Source organism: Rattus rattus, chromosome 2 (genome assembly GCF_011064425.1).
Source record: "Rattus rattus isolate New Zealand chromosome 2, Rrattus_CSIRO_v1, whole genome shotgun sequence".
In the NCBI taxonomy this organism is placed as follows: Eukaryota; Metazoa; Chordata; class Mammalia; order Rodentia; family Muridae; genus Rattus; species Rattus rattus.
Window position 1 is genome coordinate 101,704,935 of NC_046155.1, and position 6,000 is coordinate 101,710,934.

The following is a 6,000-nucleotide window of genomic DNA, read 5'->3' on the forward strand; positions in this document are numbered from 1 at the left end:
AATAATTGATATTTCTGATTATTAATTAGTTCTTCGGCTTCATAAACACATCTCTGGCAGGAACTTTGCTATGATCTCTCCATTCATATTATTAACCCCATCCATCAGCTGTACCCTTTAGCCATTTACATCACAAATAATTGTCATTAGTCTTCTTATACGTCTCTCCCTCCCTCCCTCCTCTTTCTACCTCTCTCTCTTTCTCTCCCCTTCTTTCCTTCCTTCCTTCCTTCCTTCCTTCCTTCCTTCCTTCCTTCCTTCTTTCTTTCTTTCTTTCTTTCTTTCTTTCTTTCTTTCTTTCTTTCTTTCTTCCTTTCTTTTCCCTCAAGGAATATGGTTTCTCTGGGCAGTCCTGGCTGTCTTGGAACTCACTCTGTAAACCAGGCTGGCCTTGAACACAGAGATTTGCCTACCTCTACCTCCAGAGTACTGATATTAAAGGCATGAACCACCATTGCAGGCTATTTATATTTTTTCTAGTCTTTTCCACTAGTTTTCCAATCATGCCTATTCCTTAAGTATGGCTGTTTTCATCTTTAGGCATTTCTTTTATAATGTTCTATTTCTCCTTAGCAATATAAATGACTCTCATTATTTCATTTTTCAGTCTTGTTCTGAGAATTAAATCTGTGACTGTAGAACTTTTCTTTTAATTTCCAGATTTGTATGTCATAGCACATACGAATGTGTAACTTGATGTTTTACAGTTGTTTTTGACATTTTTAACTGTTATTTTACAGTTTTTTTAACTGTTTTTGATTTCCATTGTGCTTAAACTGTGACTAAGTAGAAGCTAACAATTTTGTCTTTCAACAACCTTTTTATTATTTTATGTTGCTTATCATAGGAGCATAAGTCACATTTTTGTTTTTTTAAATTTGCACTGATGTCAATGTAATTCTAACTATGGTTCCCCTCCTTCAACTCCTCCCAGATTCTAACTCCCCACCCACCCAAATGCACACAGTTTCTTTCTTTCTCTGATGACAGACAGATAACTAATAACAAAACAACAGAAAATAAAAACAAACAAACCAGAGAATGATCGAACAAACAAACTACAAGGAGCCAAAGAGCCAAAGAAAAAGCACAAGAAACACATATAGATGCAGAGACACATACTTTGTGCACACAGAAATCCCATAAAAACATAACACTGGAGACTGTAATGTATATGCAAAAGACTTATAAGCAGAAAGTAAGGAAGTAAAAAAGAAAGACAAAAGGAGAGAATCACAGATAGAACCAAAGAAAGATAAATAGATATGACCAAAGTATTATGAGAAATGGAATCTCCAAAAATACCACTGATTTTGGGCAACTATATCTTATAAAAGTACCTTCTAGTGAGAAAACAGAAAGTAAGAGTGTCTGAAACAGATTGCAGCCTAACTACTTGCTTGGCTGGAAAAACAAAGGGGCATGCGTATGCAAAGGAAGAAGTAGAGGGTCCTGGTGAGACAAGAGTTTGAGACAACAGCTTAATCTAGATTATGTATGCCTTCACAGCTCATGAGAATTGTCATTAACTGTTTTTGAGTTTCATTTTTCTTAAACTGTGGCCAAGTAGAAGCCAACAACAACAATAACACAGAGAAGAAACACTTCAATAAGACAGGGATGAAGACAGGGAATTCTGTTCAAGCATGTACTACAGGTGTTCAACAAATATCTGTAGTGCTGATGAGAGGTCAAGATAACATGATTTGAGAAAGGACCAAAGTGTAATTAACATGGAAGCCATGGATGATCAAGAATGGAGCAGTTCCGGCAGAGTGACTGAAATAAAATCTTATTCTAAGGCATCAAGGAGAAATGGGGAGAGTGTATCAGACCGGTGGGGTGGGATTCCACAATGCAGATGGCCCTTTTCAGGTCCACATATTCAAAATATAATCAGTAAGTGTTCTTGTTTATTTCCCATCACTACATTTAGCTTACACAAAATAAATAGCTACAAAGAGGATTTAATTAGTTGAACTTTGGCTAAGTCAGCATAGTCTGAATTCAAATAGGCAAATAAATGATTAATAGTCATGATGTACTATAGAGAATATTATAGGTTAAAAATCCAGTTAAAATAGGAGAGGAGGAGGGATAATGACCAGGAAACAGACTTTTTCGATCATGGGTTAGGCTTGATCATTGATTTTAGGTATATTATGCAATTCTTGATGAGATATTAAGTTAAAAACAAAGAATTATATCATGACGATTATGAGAATGAGCAAAGTCAGTAGGCTAGAGTCTACAGTAATACTCTAGGGCAGGTGAATGACATAAGGAGGATCATGGTGACAATGTATGAGGTGGCTCAGAACAGGTTTTGGGAGGATACTGGAAGAATGAAAACAGAACAAAACTACAATAAAAACAAAGCCAGTGATGGTGCTCTTGGACTAAAAAGAAGGCAGAGACAAAGTTTTGAGTTCAAGGCCAACTTGGTCTATACAAAAATGCCTTGTCTCAAAAAACTTAAAGAAAAAATTATTTAGTTAAAACAAACAAACAAACAACAGAAAGATGAACAAGACTAAGATGAGCCCACCTCACTTCAGCCAAGGGGTGAGAATGTTTTGCCCACTTATCCTCTCCATTTCTTTAGTAGTTTTCTATTAAAGTATATAGTATACAAGTAATTAATTTTATAGTCTGTTTAGAGAAATGCTTTTAAAGTGTACCATAGGGGGTCTATGTTTACTGCATCTTTAAAATATCATTATTTAGTTACATTATTAATACATACTTCTGACCATGTCTTACCGTATGTTCCTCCTTTAGAAGTTTTGATGTCATATTGGCTTGTTCCCTTGAGATTCTTCCTCCTCCTCTCCTTTTCTTTATTCTTTTGCCAAAATTATTTTTTCTTTAATTTTATGGCAAATAGTTTTTGTTTACACCTAATGTTGGGTTAGTTGATGTACATCCACAAACAAACTGTACATATGTAAATTTACTTTTAACTTACTCTGTTTTTCTAAATCAGTGAATTGATAGGTAAAATCTAGACAATGAAAGTGTTTCTAAAGTGAATGTGAAAATGGCAAATCTTATTGCTACTTGATTATCCAACAATGATATTTTCTTTCTCTAAAACCCTCTAACACAGGCATTTTCTATTCTGGGTGTTGATCATCCTATCATAATACATTTAAATTGTTAAAGTGCTCATTTTCTTGTGTCTTTCAAAGTTTGTTAATTCCCTGTGCCTTAATACTTAACCACTGCATTATGCTAGATGTAAATGATTATATAAAGAATTGGTTTTGCCACAAAATATACAAATATATTCTGGTAATAGTTCCCATTGTATTTTTCCTTCCCCTAATCAAAATGCTCATAGTACTCAATTTTCTGACCTAAGACTTCCTAACTTCTCATTTATGATTATTTATAATTGCGAAGATGTCTGTGAATACTTATCTCCAGTCTAGATAGTTTCGTTATGTAGCCAGTCTGAATGACTGTTTCTTTCTGAATTGCTTGTATGTGACAATTATACTTAACACATTTGCCATTGAGTTCAAGTCCATCACCCCACACTTAATGATCCTTTACCTATGATTTTTAGATATCAGTTACTATTTCCAAATATCCACTACAATTTTTTGAATTTATCTATTTTTAACTGGGTTCAATCTTTCTTACCTTTAAAGTATCCCTTCATGTATTCCTTGGTCTTTGTCTTTGTAATCATCCTCTTAGTCCATAGTTTTCCCATCCTAGCTGAGCCCTCTGCTATGTAACTTGCAATGTTTGATCCTCCATCTTCAGAGTCCACCTCTTACTGTCACAGCATCATTTGGAAAGTGCTAACTCTGAGCTACTATGACAGTCCTTCACTAACTTTCCTTTCAGCACACAAAAAAATCTCTGGCAATGGGTTCGGTTTGTCGAGCTTAAAAACAATTCATGAAGAACACACACACAAAAAGAACTTTACACATTTGTGTTTCTCATAACTATGAGATTTTTATCACTATCTGACAGATGGCACATAAGCCCCATCTCATTCCAAAGTTTATTATCCTAATGTCATACAAGAGTTTGTAATACACTGACCCTGGCCAAGCCCTACCTGGTTTGGTCCCTTTCCATATACAGCCTTTACTTACTCCACTCAATATACTGATGTTGTTAATTCTTGATGCTCTCTATATTAATTTTTTTACATTTTATATTCCTTACTTTCTTAGCAAACAACAGCCTTTGTTCATCCAACCTGTAAATGCTTCCTAATTGTTTAAGACTTAATACTAATATTCCTTCTTACAATTTTCTCCCAACTTCATTGTGTAGAGTTAAGAGAGTTCAACTAGTAAATGCTTGTTGATTGTTTAAGACTTAGTACAAATATTTGGTCTTACAGATTTCTCCAGACTTCATTGTGTAGTTAGGAGAGTTCTCAATATTCTTTTTTATGTAACATTACTGAAATATAATGCGCACACACACACATATATCTTGAAGTATATACTTTTTGTAGTTATATAAGGAATGTATTTCTATGTAGAAGAGAATATACACACATTAGCATAATTACAATTGTGTACAATGTGTTTTAAGAACTTACTAACAGTTTATAAAATGTGTATTACTTATCAGTAATTTGTACTTTTATATGGTGTAGATTTTATTGAAAATATAAGATATTATAAAAAGATGAAGAAATGCATATAAATGCACAAGTATTAAAATCATAATTTTATTTTATACATATATTTATACTTATATGTACTTTATAATTGATCTTTGGAAAAATGCTAAGAACAATGTATGTTTCAATAAACTTTATGCTACATGAATTAGTTACATGTTGCATATAGCACTTACAAATCTATATTTATGTATGTCCCTCAATCACACATATTTAAAACTAATGATTCTTTAACTCTTCTTTTTTCAACCATGTAAACTAGGTTCTCTTAGAGCCCAGGATTCCAGGTCAGTGTTTATCACATGGTGAGCTCTACCTTGTAGTATTAAGAATGAAATGAAGAGATGATTGGTCATGCTACTCACTTCTTGTCCTGACTGGCTGTTTCTGGAATCCTGGGTTGGCTCTTGTCACTGTCTTCAGTGTGACATGGCACAACAGACAAGAAGTCCGCAGAGTCAATGGTGGAACTGGGATTTCTCCTTTAGAGTGAATGTTATGCATGGTTTATGTTGGCAATGTGGAACAATGGTTTTTAGAGGGAGAGTAACATCCATATCACAATTTTCACAGAAAAACAGAAGTCTTGTCTATCAATTCATATTCAAACTCCTAATGACTGTGATGTTGCAACAGTAAAGCAGAACAAATATAGGTGAAATTTAGCAAATTTTCTCAAAATGGGATTTTCTAATAAATGATGAACAATTATTTTTTGCTATACCTATTTCTTTCAAATTTAGTATTTGCTATTTCTAGAATGAACTATTGGTAGAAACACTATTTCTTGTGTTTTAAGCATAAGAATTCCAACTAGAATCCTCATACTGAGAACTTGAGAATATCCGCACCATGTTGGAGCCAGCCTCTTCTGAGTAGAGCAGAGGAGGACTGTGGAAGAGGAGATCATGCTGGGACAGTAAGGTTGTCATGGGAGGTTGTCAGCATTGATACCTGAAGAGCAGAGCTATATGGTCTGCTGTGTGCATAGGCTTGAAATACAAAATGTCCTTGACATATGTGTTAGAAAAATGAATGACTTTTGTTTAGGAGAGAAAGAGGCATACTGAGTGTAGTTCAGAGCTGGCAAGAGGGGCACACACAGAGTAGAAAGCTTATCCTTTGGTGCCAGTGGAAAGCTAATCTCTAGGCCTGACCTGGAAAGAGCCTGACTGGTCCAGAAGTCACAGTCATGAGGACGGGGCAGCACTGTTCCCTAACCATAAGATAATATTGCAAATAGTCTGTTATCTTCTCCAGTGATACCAGGCCCTTCCCTCTGACCGTGACCCTGACTTTCTCTGAGAACATCAGAAATAGAGAAGATTCTGTAGAGAGCTCAG